Genomic DNA, 22,335 nt, shown 5'->3' with positions numbered 1-22,335 from the left:
GTTAACTGGGTAAAGGTCAAAGATATACAATTGAGAAAAGTGCATGTCACATATCATGTGATACTGGGCAAGTGTCAAAGTCTCTAAGCCTCAGTTTTCTCATCTATAAGAGGGGAATAAAGGCTGTGCTACTATCTGACACTGAAAGAATTAAATTGGAAAACATTTTGTTGGCTATAAAGCACTGTAAAAGCATGGCTATTCTTGGCACTGTTAAGTGTGATAAAGACATACAAAGTGCTATGGGAGGCCATGATACATAGAGCATGGTCCTCGCCCATCCAGATGTTCACAGTCAGTTGAAAGAGGTATATAAATGGCCACAATGTCAAGCTGTATGGGATATGCATCCAATGGTCAGTAGACACGATTATGGGAGTAAAGGACTTCAGAGGAAGAGATCTCTTCTGTTTGGGAAGTATGACAGCTTTAAAGGCTTATTTATTTATTTCAGAGAGAGAGAGAGAGAGAGAGCACAAGCAGGAGAGGCAGGGGAGAAGGAAAGAGAAGTCAAGCAAACTCCACACTGAGCAGGGAGCCCAATGCAGGTCTCAATCTCATGACTCCAAGATCATGATCTGAGCTGAAACCAAGAGTTAGACACTCAACTGACTGTGCCACCCAGGTACCCCAGGAGTTTATGACAGCTTTAATAGGAGATTAAAACTTATTTGATGTTAAACCAAACTAAGATTTTTGACAAATATTTATTAGGCGCTTACTAATGTACTCATAGTACATAGTACAATACTCACCAAGAACTTTATATTGATTGCCTCATTTAATTATTAAAATCTAATGAGGCTAACACTAGTTTTATCCTCGTCTTATAAATAGGAATATGAAATTCAGGGAGGTGAAGTGACTTTCTAAAGTCACATGGGTAGTAAGGAGTTGAATTGGGACTTGAAGCCAGGTGCATCTGTCTCCAGATGTCATGATTCCAGGCACCACGATAGGGTAGTAATAAACTAGAACTGGTGCTTGGACAGGACAGGAAAATGAAAGTCCTCATCACAATTTTTTTTCTCCTTTATATATACAGTCCACTGAAAGTATCTTTATACTTTCTCTCACATAAAAGGTAATATATGTATCCCTAACTCTTGAGTCCGATTTCAGCCCTGTGCTTTGCATGGGTCAATAGCATGAGGTGAACACTGTGCCTACTCTGAGACTAGGCTTCAGAAAGCTTTACATGTTTCTGTTTGCTCTTTTGTGCTTCTGCCATTGCCATGAGGAGGCCTACTTGGGCTAACCCACTGATTCTGAAGGAAAATAAGAAAAACATAGACTAGAGCTGCTCCATAAGCAAGCTAAGCCTGGAGCAGAACCCTCAGCCAATGTGCAGATGCATAAGTGAGCCTAGCTAAGAGAAGTCAAACAGCATATTCATGAGCTTAATAATAAATTTTGTTTCAAGTCACTGAAATTTTGGATAATTTGTTAGGCAGCAAGAACTAACTGATATGGATAAAACACTTTTAATATGTAAGTTTTAGGGGCACCTGGGTAGCTCAGTTAGTTAAGCAGTTGCCTTCAGCTCAGGTCATGGTCCCAGAGTCTTGAGATCAAGACCCACATTTGGCCCCCCACTCAATGGGGAGACTGTTTTTCCCTCTACCTCTGCCTCCCACTCAGTCTGCTTGTGCTCTCTCTGTGTCAAATAAATGGATACAATCTTTAAATATAAATATATGTAATTTTTAACATAAAAGTAATATATATCCATTTTTTTAAATTGGAAAGAGCAAAAATATATATAAAGAAGAGAAAAAAATAAACCAAGTCCCACCACCCTGAAGTGAACATTGTGATATAAAAATTATATTGCTTATATACTATTTTTATGTATCAGATATTCTCCAAAAATTACATATCCAAGCATTTAATACTCATATGGCCCTGTACATATTATTAGCTAGATTTTAAATGTGGGGAAAGTGAGTTATAAAAGTTTAAGTACCACAGCTAATATGGGTCAAAACTTGGAATCAAATGCAGAAAGGATGGCTCCCACAGCAGTCTTCAAGCACCCTGTTAGTGTCTCAGAGGAGCTTGGACACTGTACTTCCTTCTAGTCTGTATTATTGTCCCTTGGCCTCCATTTATCACTATACTATATAGAATGTAGGCAGATGAAGATGGAGAGATTGCATTCCAGAAGATAGTAGAATGAGCAGGACCAAAGAGTGAGAATCACTGCAGTTGTACAAAGAAAGAAGAATGTGTTTAGCAGGTTAACAGAAGCCGACCTGATAAACTCATTCAATTACTTCTGGGAAGGATGAGCTAGCTAGTTACCATTAAAGGTAAATATACTTTACTTGTGGTTTGTCATTTTATTTTGCTCTGTATCCCAGTTTCTTTATGCCCAGGGATTTGAGAATGAGACTTCTGGAAGAAAGTAAAAGAAAGAAAGAAAGAAAGAAAGAAAGAAAGAAAGAAAGAAAGAAAGAAAGAAAGAAAGAGAGAGAGAAGGAAGGAAGAAAAAGAAAGAGGGAAAAAACAGAAAGAAAAAAAAACAAAACCCTGTCTCTGGTGGCCAAGACAAATACAGCTTGGAATGACAACCATGGAACTGAAGACACTTGTACATTCAAGTGTTTATGCTTTTTGAACACAACCTGTTTCAGGATTTATGTTGGCTGAGCACTGTTCAGGAATGGTCTATTGTGCAGATGGCAAAATTACATATTAGGACAGCATCTCATTCCTTGACACTCCTGTGAGAATGAATTATATGGATATCCTGTGCTGTACTGCATTACTATGAGCAAGAAAAAGATAAGCAGCAAGGATCCAGCTTTTGGGGATGATTATCATTTATAGTGTAGGAGAATAAGTCACTGCCACTCATGAGTATCTCTAATGTCTGTAGTCTCCTTGGCTTCTCTGTGCTATAGACTACAATTTTTATGCTTTTGTGTAAAAAAGAGATGACGCCTTATGCTTAAAAACCAAGCCTTGCTCTTTTGAGCTACACAAGATGATCGTGGGCATCCTAATGTAAAATAGCTTCTCATTGTCCCTCATGGGTTTCATGCAGGCTAGTGCCCTGTCTTCAAATATAAAAATGAAAATTAAAAAAAAAGTTATCTCCTGCAAAAGTGCCGGAGGGAGGAGAGGCAGCTGTCTGTATCCATATTTGGCTTTAACTGCTACCACTTACCTTATCAGTTTTGGCAGCCTGTCTTCTAAGCTAAGGTAAGATCTGTATGTGAACACTTAGGTTAGCCTTGCAAATAGCATCACTCTCTAAACTTAACCAAATGTCCCCTATCAAAGCCCACAGACAGTCAACTGGAATCAGCCGTTATGCCTATTCTAGAATTTCTCATCTGTGAACCTCAAAGTTACATTTTCTAGTGTGGTCCACCTGTCATACACTACTGCCCAGAAATAGGTTCTCTGTAATATTCAACGATGTGAGTTGAATGAACAGTTATAAAATTCTACTCTGGGGTGAGCTGTTTCCTAGTTCTTTGTAAGAAGCTCAGGGCCAGGGGCACCTGGGTGGCTTATTTGGTTAAGCGTCTGACTCTTGATTTCTGCTCAGGTTATGATCTCACCAGTTATAAGATCGACTCCTGCATGGGGCGCTGTGCTTAGCACATTGTTGTCTACCCAGCAACAAATATTCCCATATCCTCACTAATAGCCAGAGAACTTTCTAATGGAATCAGAAGCCTAGAGTCTATATCTCCATTCACACTCTAAACCAATGGTGGTGATTCAACTCCTCTGCTAGACTGGCTTAAAAATGGATATACAGTATCCTTCTGGCCAAAATGAAAGAGGGGCTATAGATTTAGGACCTCTAGAAAAGCTTTCCTGACTCTTAAAGAGAAGTATCAGAAAGGGTTGCATTACTTGGTTTTAGTTTTCTCCTGCCTCTGAATGTTTTTCTGTGATACTGGGAACCTTTGCAAATAGCCCACAGCCATGAGAATTGAGGCCACACTTGGGGGGAGAGGGATTTAGAGAAGAAAGTAGTGTTCAGTTGACCTGCTGAATTAGCCCACCCTGATAATCGATCTCTTATCTGAAATTCTACGTTTTCTTATTTGTGAAGGCATTTTTCATTGAGTCCTCTCTTACATTTGGCTGAAAAGCTCCTAATAGATAATCTTTATCTGATAAATGGGGAATGATAATACATAGTATGAAAAATTCTAGAATAACATGAATCATAGACTTTCAATATAGAAAAAGACCCCAAACACCATCCTCCAACTGCTCAAGTAGTCTCTAGACAACACTGAAATATGTCTTACCTCCAGCAGAAGAGTAACAAAATTTAGAAAATTTGCTGATTTGGTATTTTTGCAAGTCATCTTCTCATTTTCTGTCTCCAACTTGACAGATGAGGAATATACAGAGAAATAGATTTTGTTTCTGCCTGAAGGGGCACAAAATGTACTACCCATGGACACGTATTCTTATACACAAGGCATGTATGTGTCTGTGAAGAACATTGTTAATTTGAAAACAGAAGAACAATGAATGGTCCATGTGAAGTTATCCCTGAGTTTTCTTTCGCTGGCTCTTTTTTATATGAAATCCAAGTCTAGAATTATAACTGAGAGGCTAGTAAATTTAAATTGAATGATATTGATATTGTTACATTTTTCCAACTGGTTGTAATTAAATTAGGAAAAAGAAATGGTTGAGGGCTGATTCCGAAGCTACTTGTGATCATGTCCCATGAAGGCAGATAGTTTATTTCTGTTTCATTCATTGCAATACCCTTCCCCCATGCCTAGAACAGCACCTTACATAATAAACGTCAACAAATACTGGTTGGAAAAAAAGTGAATAAATAACTATTTCTAGCCAGTTAGTATTTGAAAGAGAGCACATGCTAATAACTGTTAAATAACTTAATGAATGAATAGACATTATATTTTAAAGCAAATAGTAGCAGGGCAATGATAACAGGACTCAGAAGGCAACATGCTTACTCATGGAGAGATCCTGAAATAGTTTGTTACTAGAATCCATTTTGAGGTTATCATATTTCAGGCTGATATGTCACATTTGACTTTTCTGTTGAAAATTACTATGTTTCATTTCAAATATAATATTCATGTTCATGCTGTGCTGTATTACTTTCTTTACAGTTAGATTTGTATCATTTCATAACTTAAAAAATGTTTGTTTAGTGTCTACTTTATAGAAACTTTGGGATCAGTATACAGTCTAAGATTAGAAAGACCCAGCTCCTGAGTCTGCAATTCAGGGTTGGATATGTGCTTATTGATGTCTTAGTAATGGTGGGATCCCCTACAGATTAACTAAGCAGCAAAAAGTGTCCAGAACATGTTCACTGAAGTGAAAACTACTAACCTGCATTACAAGACAAAGTATTGACCCTAAGAGACATGTAGCCTGCCGTGTGTGGTTTCCAAGAGCATTCTTATCGACTTGGGACCTTGGGAGAGCTTTTTGGAGAAGGTGGTTCTTGAAAGACAAAATGCCAATAGGTACATATGAAAGAAGGACCTAGCCTACATGGAGAGATCAGCTTACTTGGGGGAATTATAGGAGACATCATTATAGAAAAGTGAATAGTTCAGTTTATCTGCATATAGATTATAGAGAATAATAATTATTCAGAGACTAAGTTTTCAAAGTTAAGTAAGAGATGCCAAGTACAGTGCCTTGAATGTCTAAGTGAAAATTTTCTACTTCAATTGTAGGCTACAGTCAGTGGTTCCTAAGCTTTGCTGTACATTGTAATCACCTGATAATCATTAAATGAAACATATGTTTGGTTACCACCCTCAGATATTCTGATTTAATTAGTGTGTGACATTACAAGAGCATTAAGAGTATTAAAAACTCCCCAAATAACTGTAATGTGCAGCAAACTTCGGGAACGGATGCTGTAGTCAGGAGTAGTATGATGATGAGGAAGAGTGAGGTTGGAGCTGTCCTTCCTGTAAGATGAGTCATTTTGTGTTTAGGAGTTTAAGGTTGAAAAGCAAAGTCTTGCAGGAAATTCATCCTGTAGGTCTGAAATCTAAGAGAAAGTCAGCATTTCTTACTTAGATTTGAAAGGCATCCATACAGGTGAACCAACTTCACTTAATGCACTCCTAGTCATCTTTCAAATTTCAGTTCAGATTTCTCTTTCTTGGGGAAGATTGCCAGAATTGCTGACAAAGTCAGATATCTATATTTGATGCCTCACAGCCACCTGAACTTTGTCATGGTACCATCTACAGTTTATAGTATGCAGACTACTCTGTTATGTGTTTCTATATGCAAATGAGCTCACCTGTGATTGGTAAATAGGGGATTTATATAAGTGTAACCCCAAATACAGTAACTCAATTGAACATAGCAAGCTTGCAGAAAGACTATTTAACAGGATGACCCCACTCTCCAACATTTGGCTTTGATTATAATGTCAGATGTTCTCTCTTGGAAGTCTTTACTACATGATTCTCCCTATTTTAGGGCAATTTTTGCCCTATCTTTATAACTAGGTTTTAAGAGAATCAAGAGCTATCAGGGTTCTCTAAGAAACAGAACCAATAAAATGTGTGTGTGTGTGTGTGTGTGTGTGTGTGTGTGTATTTTAAGTAATTGGCTTATTTAATTGTAGGACCTGGCAGGTTGAAAATTTTATAGGACAGGCTAGAAATGCAGGCAACAATTGATGTTGTAGTGTTGAATGTGAAAGCTGAAAACAGGGAGAATTTCTATGTTGTAGTCTTGAGGCAGGAATCCTTCTTTTTCCAGAAAAACTCAGTCTTTGATCTTAAGACCTTCAACTTTGGATGAGACTCATGTTATGAAGTGTGATTTACTTTAAAGTTAACTGATTGTAGATGTCGATCACATCTGCAGACCTCCACAGGAACATCTAGTGTTTGAGCAAACAACTAGGCTTCATAGCCCAGCCAAGTTGACCCATAAGATTAACCATCACAGAGTTGTTATTTTCCTTCTTATGCCAATGGGAGCATAAGTAAAAATAATTTTAGCATTTATGATTCTTCTGAGTTATATACGTTTCCCTTCCAGGGACAAGTGATAACACATTTGATAATACATTTTACTTAGTTATTATTATCAGCTTCACATAAAACCCTATAGGCTGTGTCTAGTCTGAATTCGCCCAGGGAAGAACTTCCCTAATAATGTTTTCCATTTACTTCCTATTTGCAGACTGGCCTTGCTAAAGCTTACCCAATTATGAGATAGATAATAATCACCTTACGTCTGTCAACCCAAGCTCAGGCCACTTATTCCTGGTCTTCTGAGGCTTTCAAATTTCTAGTTTCAGAAGGGACAAAGAAGAAGCTGCTGATACAAAATAATAGTAAAATGAGAAATGGATCATCACCACATCCACCTGACTCTACTAGGAAACAAAGTGGCTTTGCTGGGTTCATCTCAGCAGATATAATGAAAGAGAAGGAAGATACCTATCTCCTCTAATTAAGCATAAGCCCATAGTATCAGTGTTTCTGGCTTTTTCTGAATGTGCTAGGGGATTGCTGGTGGATTTCTCAGGAACCTGTGCTTACCCATCACCAGGTATCCTGTCTTATTCCCTCTCTTCATCACATGTGAGGTGTAGGGGTGGGAGTTTGGTAGATTGCCTCTGGCCAGGAAGCTTCTCTGAGCCCAGCCTCTTCCTTGCAAATATAGATGCATTTTACTGAGGGTTCATAGGCTGAGTATCATACTCAATTTAAACTAAAAGATGTTCTATGCATTCCACAAGAAATTCACAACCGAAATTTAGGAAGATAACTGATTAAACAAACATACTCAAAGACATTTTTGAAGGGCAAAGTTGTACTTCTCCACTTCAACTTTCTCTAGTCTTTTCTAATATTATTTTTCTGCTGTTCAATTTCCTCTTCTGTCCAAGCTTTGACTTTTAGTGACTTACTCACTTTTCCGTTTTCTCCATTTTTTTATTAGTTGTCCTCCTTTTTTTTTTAGTTGTCCTCTTTTCTAAAGTTAGTATTAATCCATGTTTCTTAAGCTGCCACTAGTATTTGTCTTAAAGATCCTTCTCTCCTAGACTTTATCAGATAGAGCTGACATTATCAAACTTTTGCTTAAAGAGCAAGATAGAAAATATGTTAGACTTAAGGCCAAGATGCACAATTGAGGCTATTGTGTAGTTATTTATAAAAGTTTTTAAAATGAAATCGTCTAATAATGTAATAATTTTAAAATTTAAAAACCATTCTTAGTTCACTGCAAAATGGATTTGATTCATGGCTCAATAGTAGCCAGCTCCATGTATGGAAAGGGCATGAACTTGAACAAAGAATGAAGGAATATAATCTTCACAGCTTCTTATAATGGTTTGTCTTACACCATTATACCTCTTTGGGGCTGGTGGGTTTTTTTTTTTTTGTGCCTTTTTAATAAAATAATTGCTTACTTCACAGTATCAACCTGGAGATAAAGTTGGTTGTAGGGTAAGAAAGAACCTTCTTATAAACTCTAAAGGGCACACACATAAGAGAAGGATGTATAACAGTGAAAACGATGTCTTAATTACGGTTTAAACCAAATAGACCTTAGAAAGAAGAAGAACCCTACTGCCTGGAGCAGATGGTAGTTACAACAGAAAACAGAGTTATTCAATTTGTTTTATTTTCTACCTTTTCTGTTCAGAAGTCTGTCACATGGGAAAAGAGAGAATGGAGTCAGATAAGAAAGAATTGATATTGAAGACAGAGAGGAAAATAGTGGGAGTCTTCCTCATTAACTCATAAAATTCATTTGCCTAAATCCCTCATTGTGTTTTGAGACAAGCTTGAAGAAAGTCAGGTATGTGAAAATGCATGTAGGTGTTTCTAAAATTCCCCGAATGACCAAATAGATTAAATAAATAAATATATAAAGCAAGCCACATTATCAAGGACAGAGGTCCCCAGAAGGCTTTGCCTTATTAGTCCCTGTCAAAATATTTATGTGAAGTTTAAAGAAGGTCTCAATTACAGATTATTCTATTTTACAGATACTGAAAGATGGAGTGACTAAATGATCTATATAATATTTTTCCAGCTCTAAAAGCCAACAGTTTAAATATTGTTAAAAAACAAAATCGACATCTCTGTATCTGAGCTGCAATCTATTCTGAAATAGATATTAAAGTATTTGAAAATAACTCTGAGCTGCTATGTTATTTATTATCTATAATACATGAACATTTATAAGGAAAACTTAAGGTGTGTCTCCTGCTGTACACTTGAAGAAATTTTGTTTGCAGGAACCAATCCTAAGAATTTACATTGTTCCACTTAAATCGCCTCTCTTTCATTTCCAGTATTATGTAGGCAGACCTACCAAGATTGCTTTGGATTATAATTGTGTTACTAATAGGAGGATCTAGAGAAAGGGATGATTGATTTATCTAAGGTAAGAAAATGACTTAATGACAGAGGGCAACACAGTACTGGAACTTACTCCCAAAAGAGTTAGACTGTTACCTCTAATTGCGGAACACAGAAATAAAATCAGTAAACAGGAGCTGAGATATTTGGGAATCAATTTTAACTTGATGCAAGGATTTTGTTCTTGTTTTGCTTGTTGTTGTTGTTTTTTAATCAATGGATACTTTCCAAGGAAAGATAAAATACCATATGTAGTTCCTTTCAAATGTAATAAAAATAGACTTGGTTGTTATTTGGGAACTTAGCTTCCAATATCAACTCTGAAACGCCTGGGTCTCCTTTGTTTGATATGTAGAATAGAAGTTAATAGAGAGTCAAGAGTCTCCAAAATCACAGAATGCTATATTCAATCTTGCTTTTCCCCTGGAGAGTTCAAGCAGAATAGGGGCCCTTGAAGGTCTGGCTCATTGCTTTGGCCAAAGAACTTCCTGTTAGGATTCTAACCAGGTTCACTTCTTGGCTAAGGAGCAGAAACTCTTTGCTCTTTTCACAAACCCATTGTACAAGTGCATGACTATTAACATATAAACTAAAAACCTTGCCCAAAGTAGAAAACTCTCCTTAAGAAAGAAAGGGAGGAGAAGCAAATGACAAGCTGGTAGCATTAGAATGGATGAAAAATTTGCTCTTCTACCCCTAATTAAGAAAAGGTAAAGTAGGCCAGCGTTAAATTTGCATGACAAAGAAAGCAATGCAAACAGAAATTGGCTCCGATTAATCTCCTTTTGAGATTCAAAGTTTAAAGGAGAATATAAAACAGGGAGAATCTTAAATTTGCTCCAGCAGGAATCTGTGGTCTTTACCATTTAATCCTCCAGGGGAAAGAGGTATGCTTGTCATTCAGACCTGCAGGACTTTAAAGGGCAACACTATTCATTTATCTTTGCTCTGGTATGTGTAAACCATCTTCCTTTTTATTCTGACTCTGTAGTTTCAAACTAAAGAATATGTTGCTGCTGATATATGGGCTGATTTCTGCTCATCATAGGCTTCCAAAGTAGCTGCCTGCATCAGTAGTGAGATTCAGAAACAATATAATGGTGCTGATATATTGAGTTAGTGTTTGCTGCGGATAGATATAATGTCAGGCAGCTGATCAATTTTTCTTAAGGAACACCACTTCGTTGTCATCCTTTGAATCTTATGCTATTTCTAATCCAACTGTAGTCTGTTTCTGAAACAGCTCTTTGTGCTGGCCTGGGGCAAGGGAAATTAAGAAACCCCCAAAGCAAATGTTTAGAGATGTATAACAAACTGACAGTGGTTTTCTGTCTAATGAATATGATAATTAAAAAAATAAGAACATGTGTTCATATGTTTTTGTTTTTATCTTGTTTTCCTAGTAATTTACTTTTGTCATATTGTACAAAATTGCCAAAGATGGAGTAGAATTTATTTTTAATGATCTTTTACTACAGAGCATTTTAAATGTCCTGCCCTAACTATCATGGAACTTAAATTTAATGTGTTTTATGTACCCAGTTAATTCTTAGCAAAGATGTTTTCATTCAAAACATAAATATACACATTTTTGATATATTGGCCCATAATTTGCATGGGAAGAATAACAAAAGCAATAGTAACAACTACAACTTCAGTCATAATTGCTGCTAATATGAGAATTTGCATGGTATTAGCATATTTAATGAGCACCTACCACTGAATCAGAGGCTTCTTTCATTAAAAATCTTAGGTGGTCTAAGGAAGTTATTATTCCTACTTTCCTCAAATTAGGTCACTGATATTCTGAAAGTCAAATCATGTCAATGTATAATTTTCAGAAAGTTAAAACGCATGTCTCTCATACAGATGTGAGTACCTGTTAATAGATTTTTTTAACACATTAAAAAAAGAACCAATAGAATGATAAAACTAAGTTCAAAAAAGGATCCAAGAGACCAAAGTGGTAAGAATCAATAAAAGAGTGTTGAAATAAGATTGTAAAAAGAGTTACAAGGCTGGTTAATATCCTTCTACAAAACAGCAATATTTAGGGAATCCTCTTGAACAACAAAAATCATTTACTTTCCTCTTGGATAAAAATTTTCAACATGCTACGAATTTAAATTTACTTTTCAGAATATGAGCTGCAGTGGTGCCTGTGTGGCTCAGTCAGTTAGGCCTTTGCTTTCCACTCAGGTCATGATCTTGGGGTCCTGGGGTCCTGGGGTCCTGGGATCTTGGGATCCTGGGATGTAGCCCTGGTAGGTTGGGCTTCTTGCTCAGCGAGGAGTCTGCTTCTCCCTCTGCCCCTCCCCCCTTTCCTCCTGTTCATACTGTCAAGTAAATATAGTCTTTAAAAAAAAAAAAAAAGGATATGAGCTGCAATCAAAAGTAAGCAGGAAGCCAAAAGAAAAGATAATCCTTACGTAGGTATGCTGCATGCAGGAGTGGAAAATCTTTCCCTTCTTCCCTTCTAGGGCTTTTTGGCTGGTCTAATAATTAAATTATATAAGGCAGATTAACAGGAGAAAAAAAACAAATATAATTTTGTATGTAGAGGAGTGCCATTAAAATATGAAACTCCAAGAAGTGGACAAAGCAGGCAGCATTTATATCCTTTAGACAAGGAAGCAGTAAATTTTTGAGGAATTGTCAAGACCAGGGGTTTGGGCTTGGGGTAATAAATTAGTGAAGAAGTAACAAGGCTTATTTACACCATGGCCTTCCCTAATTTCCCTATTTCTGGTGATAAGGATATCTTCTACTGTCCTGGTATAGGGAGAGTACTTTTCACACAGGAGATTTATTTCCTGGTTTCAAGGGGACAAAGCAAGATCAGAATGTCCTTTCTGCACTGAAAGTTTCTTAAGTAACTTTAATTCAAAATAATCAGTATGTCAAAGTGGCATCTTCTTAGGGTGGCATATTCTGTTCTTCATGAGCAATGCTCCTAGATGACATTAAAAGAATGGGTAGTTCTCTTTTTCCTTTATTTCAAAGTCTTGGATATTTTATTGAAACAAATACTTTTCTTTAAAAAATCTAATTAGTGGCAGATTTGAATTCATGTTCCTTCTGCGCCACACTCTCCCTTAAATTGTCTGCCAGCTTACTGGTAGAGGGCTGTTGAGAAACTGATCAGAAGGTTCTGATGTTGTCTCTCCTTTTGATGGTACATATGATACAATACTGTGTCACTGGCAATCCTCACATCACATGCTTGTACCCATGTGATAAATATGAGAGAATTTACTTTCATAGATATCTCTATAGACTCTACAGTGTTGATTACATGCACGAGGATAGGTATGTAGGTGGATGAATGCTTCCTCTGGCTGCTACTTACTGCCATTCCACATATTCTCAGATTTTAGATACTCTTTTGTTTTGTTTTGTTTTAAAGATTTTATTTACTTATTCATGAGAGACACACACACACAGAGAGGCAGAGACACAGGCAGAGGGAGAAGCAGGCTCCATGCAGGGAGCCCAACGTGGGATTCGATCCCAGGTCTCCAGGATCACACCGTGGGCTGAAGGCAGTGCTAAACTGCTGAGCCACCCAGGCTGCCCTAGACACTCCTTTGGATACTGAATTAGAAGTCCAGCTCCATTATTTAGTAACGATATTACCTGGGGCAATTATTTAACCTCTTTAAACCTCATTTTTCTAATTTATAAATAAGATAATGTTAGTAAGACCTCATGGAGCTTTGGTGAAGATTACATAAGAGGGTGGTATAAAAGCTGAGCATGGTCGTCCCCACCCATCTCCTTTCCCTCCTGTGACATGTTCCTGGCCTTGTGTTGCCCTCTCAGCACTGTACCCTAGCAGCAGTGGAAAGATACATATTTCTGAATGGTGACTATCAAAGGAAAAACTGGGCATGTTAGATATTAGCCCCCCCTTTTTTTTCTTTTTTCTTGTGAGTATGCCCATAGGTGACCGACATTCTGATCTTTCAGAAGGAGGCCTGTTGCCTGCAGTTACAGAGTAGTGTTTCCAGCAATTATTTCACTGATATTGATACTGATATTGACATGTGCTATTTTGACTTATTTCTCGAAAGACTTAGAAAGTGCTATAAAAAATTAGCTATTACTGCTTTGTAGTTTAGTTACTGTTGTTGTTGATTTTGTTTTTTTTAATAAGTTACTTATCTTCCCTGAGCTTCATTTCTAAATGGGATAACATTATTAACCTCTATGAGTTATTATGAGCCTGAAAAAATATTTTGTATGTAAATTGATCCCTAAGCAATACTCTATCTTGTGGCCAGAAACTGTGTCTTGAGTTTTGGTCATGAGAATGCAGTTATTATAAATATAGGGCCACTTAAACATAATAAGTAAATGGCAATTTTGCATTAAAAATATCATATCTTAGATAAAAAGAAACCAAAAGAAAACCTTTTTTGCTTTTGAATAATTAGGCTAGTAATTGTCAGTCACTGCTTTGTCTTTGCAAGAAATTTGAAAGGTACATTTGGACTTAGAGAGCTCTTTTCTGATGTCTAATATTAGTGGAGGTTCATTTTGCTAAATCAAATATTCAAATTTAAAATCCTCTGCTAACATTAGAGATGTAAAAAACAAATTGTTCTTTAAAGTACCAACTAAAAAAAAAATCTATCATAAATGTGAAAAGATTTCTTCAAAAAGAGACTTTGATCAAAGAGATAGAATTTATTCTTATGGTGAACATCCATTAGAAACAAAATAGATAGTTTTTTAAAAACACATAAGTATCTTCTATTGTGGAAAAAAATGAATTCTTTGATAATTTTACTTCAGTGTGTTGTTGATTTCTATTTAAAACCCATTAAAATCAATTCATTTATGCAGTTTGTTTCTGTACCATCCGTATTTAAATGCATTTTTTTGCGTCCACAGTTCTAAATTCCATGGTCTATAAAGATGCATATCATGAAATCTGTAAGACTGGTATTGATACTGTTTTTGGTGATAGAAAAGAGCAAGGAATATGGATTTTTACCCCCTCTGAGCTGATGAGTGTTCTATATGAAGAATGGATGTGTATTAATGGGCCTGTCATTAATTCTATAGTTATGTCTTTGAAGCAGGCACCATTTCCTTGCATTTCTGGGAAGCTATATTTTATGTTTGCTTTCTTCTGACAATGGTTTTGTTAAAACTGGGTTGCTAATAACTCCCTAAAGTAAGCTAGTTTGCTGAGCAATACAGTTTGACAAATGCTTATTAGTAAAAGCTATACTCTTAAGATTTACTTGACTGAACTGTCCCATTGATTGTCATTAATTATTGTGTTTATTCACAAACAAGTTTCTATGTTCACTTGTCACTTCAGCAATTTGGATATTGATTGGATCCATTTGGATGTATAACACCCAAATTGAGGCTTTCTTGAAAACTTGTCAAAAGGTACAAAAGATTATACTGACAGTCAACAGAACAGAAGACAACAGCATTTTCTTTAAAGAGTTAGTCCTTTCTGGAGAAGAAAATGCAGTGGAATTAGCCAGAAGAATAGAAATCATTTGCCAGTGGAAGGCATAAGGATGCACACTGGAGATTTCAAGTAGAAACAGATAGTCAGTTAATAGCACTTTTTTGAAGAAGCCCAGGATGAAAGCCACAAATCCCATGTCATGCCCCAGGCTCTGTCTTTCAGCTGTGCTCTTATCAGGACCTTGGGCAAGGTATTTAGTGAATTTTATCTCACCAAAGATACCATTGAATGTAAGATGCACCATTATATCATGTGCCACTAAGAAAGAAAAAACACTGACAGACCATAGCCCATTATCAATTGTAAGGTGAAACTTCTGAAATGCTAAAGGTATAAAAATATAAGTGCCTTAAAAATCAAATATGGCTATTCCTTGAGCTTTAATTTACTTATTTATCCATAAATGAAGACCTTGTTAGCTCAGTGACCATTTAATATGACTTCCTTGGGAAGTTAAGAGATATAGTGCCAAAAATAAAGTTTTGTAATGAATAAGATATCCAAGAATACATAAATTTTCATTTTTATATACAATAGTAATAATTTATTACATTATAAAAATAATAAAAGCAAAAGTAATTGAAATCTGTGATATCTGATATACCCTTTCAGAGTACCTTTGAAAACAATTTCATAATTGCATACTCCTAGTGTGGACTCTACTTGTGGTCTTTACTCTCCGATCTCCACTGGCTCCCTTCACACCCTGCCACTGAAGAGTGGAACTGCAACTTGGGCCTCCCCAGTTGGAGTCTCCCTGTCCCTGTCTGCAGTGATGATCCATCAATGAATTTATGAACCAAACAAATGTATTTAGATCCTTTCCTGAGACTGCATGTGAGTTCCAGGAGAGAGAAAGGCTCTTTCTGGTTGGGTTTCTCAACTGGGAGGATATTTATCTGTGGTGCTAGCATTCATTTTATACAGCAATTGGAAAAGCCTGAGAAGGAAATGAAGCCAACTACGTGTAAGAAGTATGAAGAGGAAGCGATTGCTTTGAAGGCATTGTTTGTACTCTTGAATCCTGCCTTCACTAAGGCTAGACCAACACTGGCCAATGCATTGTATGAACTAATAAATTTCCTTTTTGCTGAGCTATGCTTGACCTTGTTTCTTTTATATCTGTCTCTCTCTTTAATCAAAGCATTCTGACTAATACAGAATTAGATATAAAAGTATGTTCAACAACCTCTACATGGTGAAGGTCAATTCTACTTTCAACAGGATTGGTTTCTAAACTAAGTTACCTTTTATACCTGGACATTATATACTAAATTTTTAGTTGATGGGAGTAATGATAACTAGTTATCTGTATTTATTTATGTGCTCAGCATACAATGTTCCTGGCGATAGTTATTACTCCATTAATGTTTTGGCGAACAAAATAATTATATGAATTTTTAATGTTTGAAAAGACAAGATATAGACCAATGAAGACAGTATAGGATAGTGTGATTCATTTTATTTGAAGAAATCAAGAAGGATCTAAACATAATATGTTAACGAGCATTCCAAAGTACATTCCAAGAATCTCTAATTCATTTGGAGGCTAATGGCTGTTTTTTCAAAACAAACAATATAAGTACATTACCAAGTACAGTTATGGTAAATATTCAGAATGTAACTTCTGCTTGACATCCTAAGGAGCAGTTCCTTTTTTGTTGCTTTCTTTAGAATAAAAAGAGATCAATGGATAGACTTGTTTTATCTCATACTGTTTGTTTTGCACCATTCCTGAAATCTTCATAAATAACTATGTGGAACATTTATCCTTAATCTACTTGACTTCTTTCTCTGACTTCTGCTTAAATAATCTAGTATTTTGCTATTCAAAGTGCTGGTGCCCATGGGCACCAGGGTGGTCAGTAGCGAAGTCTCCCAACTCTTGGTCTGGCTCAGGTCATGATGTCCCTGTCAAGCTCCATGCTTAGCAGGGAGTCCGCTTCCCCTCTTACTCTGCTTTTGCTCTATCCCTGCCTCTCTCTCTCTTTCTTTCACATAAATAAATCTTTGAAAAAACAAACCCCCAAAACCACAAAGTGCTGGTGGCCAAACAGTTACTGGTCCACTACTAGATAAAGAACTTGAGTCAGAATACAAATCAATGCACTTCCTTTGTCAGGAAAAAAAAAATGCCAGTTGAATTAAGTAGTGTGTCCAGTGATGATGCTGATTTATCTTCTTGCTGGAGCTTCTTCCTGTCAAGGACCAGTAACAAGTCATTGGTAGATCTGAACTTAAAGTAGCAGGGATCTATAGAACAATATTAAGTTATTATCAGGAGCAGCTGGGAATAGCCTATGGACTTGAGACTAAGACACTTAGAAATCTCTATCTTGCAAAGTTCCTCCTCAGTGGTCAGAACCTCCAAACACAATCAGTATAGTGTGTGGGTGGATATGGGTGTTAAACTGTCCTCTCAAAGCTGCAGGTCACCAGGACCCAGAATCTACTATCTCTAATTTGTTCATGTTATTTTTGCACATACATGATGACTTCACCATGTGTCACCTCTACTAATACACGTATACCCCCAATTATATGATCTCAACTTCCTACAAAAGGATGTGTTCATTACTATGGGTTGCTTGGAATCTATCTTGGAGTTGGACTCATTCATACTATTTGTTCAACTTCCTTTGTTCACCATGGGTGACCACATTGTTAGGTAGATCTTCTTTATCCTCAAATCAGGGAGGATCTTTAGAAACTAATGTTGCTGGTGCCCTTCAGAGCCCCCATGGTACATCGATGGTTATTTCCTGTTTAAGAGGAAAAGGGTCTTCTTAAGCTAGAATAAGAGGAAATGCTCATATGGATTTAGCTCTCTGCCCTTAGGAGGGAGTTCTGAACTAAAAGCCATAAGCTATTTCATCTCACACTAGTAGTTTTGTCCTATACACATTGCCCTTATACTGTCTCTAGATGTGATTTCTCAATCCTATTTATGTACAAGCAGAACAATCTGTCCTATCTGCATTGCCCTCCCCCCTTCAGTCATTCAGCTGCTTTAATATCCCTTGATGTGCTTAATTTTCAATTTTTGTCTATTTATTTTGTTCTGACCTAAAGTCAGATATTCACCTTCAAATTCTCTCAGGTAGTTGGAATGTATATTATATGTTACCAAATAGTAAAAGAGAAAAATGGTCTTAGAGTTCTGCATTATATACATACATTTAAAAAGAGCCAAACCTGAGAAGGAATGTTTTTCTTTGGTAAGAGGTAATTAGAATTATAATGAGCATTTACTAAATGTTTTCTTTATGCTGGTACATGCTGAGTACATGGCTTATATCATTTATTTTGATATTCATAACAATTCTGTAATGCAGGTTTGAGTATCCTCATTTTACAAATAAGAAAACTGAGAATCAGAGGTTAAATAACTTGCATAGGCTGGGGCTTTCTCTCATGTCTTTTAAACTCCCAGGATAATATTCTTAAATATTAATCTATTATATATACCAATATCAAATGAGTGAATGGGAAATGCATTTTGTTTGCCATCTTCATAATTGCAACCTTCTCTAATTCATTCTGGATTCACAGCCACGTATTTCCTGAAGAGGCCTGTATTTAAGAATTATTCTGTGTGTAAATCTGAACTTGCTTCCTTCTAATGATCTGATGTTACAGACCATTCCTTCAGACTCAAGATAGGAAACCTAATATACTATTCAGTCATTATACTACAGAAAACGAGAACAAATCCGTATTCAATCCAAAGAATATTCATTAAATAATAGACTTTCAAAATTTATTTGGTAGCATAATGGGAAAATAATCAATATGTCACCTTTGTGGGATTTTTCACAGTTGGATGATTTATGAAATATAAAATTTTATAGGGATTATACTTTTCCTATATACTACCAGTTAACTATTTACACATAAATACCAGCTTTGGGATGGTTGAGGGATTTCAAGGTGGAAGTCTGCTATCAAGCATATGCAGAGTTTCCTTTCCCTCATCTTCTTTCCAGGCCTTGGTGCCATATTGAGAACTTATAATTAGGTCCTAACGACAAGCCTGCCAAGAATTTATTTTCAATTTCCGTGCTTTGCTATCTCAGCTGTTTCAAATTACATATAACTAAGCTGTAGGAAATGTGTTATCCTAAATGTTCTGGGGATTGATTTTTCCAAGTGTTTCCAACCTTTTGTTTAGGCGTTATAAAAGTTAACTGAGAGAATCCCATCGATGATTGTGGCCATTCATCAAGCTTTTATATACATTGGCAAAATACTAGGCATTTTTAGTATTCACTTCATCAAATCTTCACAGTAATTCTCCAATTCAGGTACTATTTACCTCCTCTTAGGGATGAAGAAACGAATGGAGGGCTGCTAAATAAATAACTAGTTATTCTACCTTGTGACTTGGTTTGTCTGACTCCAAATCCAAGTTTTACATACTGCAGTATGCTTTTACAAAATATATTTCAGACATCTATTATTGGCTTGCCAGGCTTCTTTTATTTCTGGAGGGAGTTAGTATTATTCCTGTTTTGTGAATGTAGAATCCTGCCAAATTTGGACCTGCCAAAGATCACTTATCTGCATGAGAGAGTCAGAATCTAATTTCTTTCTACTTTTTAAATACATGTATATAATATAGTAGCTTGTTGATTATTACATTCTTTGCAAAAGAAGTTAGTCTATATCTGAAAAACACTATAAGGTTAACAAGGTAAAATATACATACCTGAATTATAATCTTATAAAATATGGTCGTAGGTAGATTAGTCTCAGTGTATAAAACTAGCACATACATACCAATAGGGTGATTCAGTACTACAGGCAACCCTAAAGCCACTGGAAATTAAACATTTTTTTTCTTTTTGTTAGAAATGCAGGGTATAAAATAGGGTGCTTGGTTATTCTGAAATCCAAGCGAATTTTCTCATCTCCCTATGAAGAAGCATTGACTCTATGGATCTGAGTGCCTGCTAGGGTCAAGTTGATGTGCAAACCCAGTCGTCTATACTAAAACAACTCTCTTTCCCTAGCTTCTACTACCAGACATCTCTCCAGGATCTCTGAGGATTCCTGGGATTTGGACATCGGGGGACACACAACAGCCATGTGAGTAGGGGAGAGTGGGCTAGGTGGAAAGACCAGAACACAGGGGCTTTGAGAGTCTCTATCTTCACCCAAAAATGGTCACTGGTTCCCACAATCATTCTTCCTTATCTGTTTCCTTTTTTTTTTTTTTTCCTATTTCATTGTCTCCCTTTTTTCCCTTCCTACAAAGAATAACAAAAAGAGAGAGAATGACTTAAAAAAAAAAAATCCTTTAGCACCTGTATGGCTCAGATGGTTAAGCATCTGACTCTTGGTTTCAGCTCAGGTCATAATCTCAAGGTCTGGTGATTGAGCCCCATATTGGGCTTACACTCAGCATCAAGTCTCTGCTTAAGAGATTCTCTTTCTCTCTGCCTCCCTCTCTGTTCCTCCCCCTGTGCTCCCTCCCTCTCTAAAGTAAGTAAATAAAATCTTTTTTTTTAAAAATCCCTTTAGTAAGCCAGGTGGAAATGTTTCATCTCTCTTGCTAAAATTCTTCCCAATCACTACTTCATAGTGGAACTCTTGGCAATTTTCCACTTGCTCACCTCTAATTTCTCTTTTTCTTAATTCCTTACTTCCTGCCTGCAATAATGAGTGTCCTGAAGCAGATCAAAACTTGAGGATGCAATATGGTGCTCCTTGTCAGTCCCCAGTTTTTCCTTCTCACCATGCTCACAAATGAAAACCAGCCACCAAAATTGTTTGGTGCTTTATCAATTATGTCAGTTAGGAATCTGTCAGCTCCAGCCAAAAACACTGCTTACAATGGTTTAATCCTTTATACCATGCATCATTCCATATGTGCAGAGCAAGAATGAACTCTATGTACAGTACTTCCATTTCTGTTTGATTTTCTCAGTTCTGTCCTTTTTTGTTAACTAGCTTTGACTTTAGCATGAATTCTCTCAGGGATTAAGATGATTCCCAGCAGCAATTATGGCAGCCCTCTGTGTTTGCATATCCTAGCATCGATTCTACAGTTCTAACCATATGTACATGGATGTATGTATGAATAGATGCTGTGGATATGGATATAGTTAGACCATTGATTGATACATCATAAAGAATTGGATATATAGAGACATACGTAAATAGATTATATATATATATGTCATTAATGGTGACAATAATATATATATATATATATATATATATATATATATATATATATATAGAGAGAGAGAGAGAGAGAGATAAAGTGATAAATATAATTATGGTTACATCTGTATATCTGATACTTATCCCAGTGTGTCACACATAGTGGGCCTTAACACATTCTTATTACATACATGAATGGACAAAAAAGACCACATGAGACTCCTAATCACAGAGAGTTACTAGTTATTTTCTACTCTCTGAGTGAAATCTGAGCCCTAATTTGGAGTCAGTACCTTCCCAACGTATTGAAACATCCTGGCTCCATTAGTTCCGACTTTCTTTTTACCAAGTTCTAATTTTAAAGAGCTCATCAATCCACTACTCTCCGTGTGAACACTGACTCTTATTAGATTACCCTTAAGGCAGGGAACTTATCAGCTCAGGTATCTCTCAGAAGCCTAAATCAAAACTATCTTTCTGTAACCTCTACCCACTTATTCTGCTTTTATACTAATTCAGCACTTTTCCTCCAGAATGGGAAAAGATGAATGCCAACTGAAGGACTGTTGCCCCCCATTGAAGAGCAGAGTTTCCTACCTTTGGATCCCCATGAAAACATCTTTGCAAGTCTTCATTAACCTCCATGGATGATCCCGTGGAGACAGAACATTTAAAAGCAGCAACTCAAGAACAGAAATCACTCCAACTACTTTGCTGCAGGCACTTCCATCATTTATTTTGCAGAAATGCCTTTTACCCCACTTTCACTCCCCCTTTGTTTGGATAAAATTTAACAAGATCTCAATGCTCTGCATATGATGGCAATTCCAAACCTTCTTCAGAAGAAGGAAGTCTAAAATCCTTGCCCTAAATTTCTGACCTGGTGTAATACAGAAATTGTTGTTCGTATCTTTCCTTGTGCGGCTGTTTCCTGCCATGGTGGGAGACATGGCAGGGAGGCTGCTGTCAAAACCTCATAACGGAGGCTCAGGACGAACTCCATTAATGACATTTGCTGCACACTTGTGGACTATAAGAGGAACTTCATAAACATTTATTTCCCCAAACATAAGAGAATCATAAAGTCCCCAATCACTAGACTGAGCAGCACTAATCTAATTTCATTACTTGCCATGGAACAATGGGGCTAAGAGGCTATTAAAGTTGTCCAAGCATGATAATTTCTCATGATAAATAGCCAGAGAAAAAGGGAGTGCTGCTCAGGGACCTGGGTTTGGAAGATAAGGGCCACTGAAATCATGGGGCTGTCACAGCCTGTAAGCCGTCGACTTAGATCAA

Source organism: Nyctereutes procyonoides, unplaced genomic scaffold (assembly GCF_905146905.1).
Source record: "Nyctereutes procyonoides isolate TBG_1078 unplaced genomic scaffold, NYPRO_anot_genome, whole genome shotgun sequence".
Taxonomy (NCBI): domain Eukaryota; kingdom Metazoa; phylum Chordata; class Mammalia; order Carnivora; family Canidae; genus Nyctereutes; species Nyctereutes procyonoides.
Note: the sequence above shows the minus strand (reverse complement) of the source record.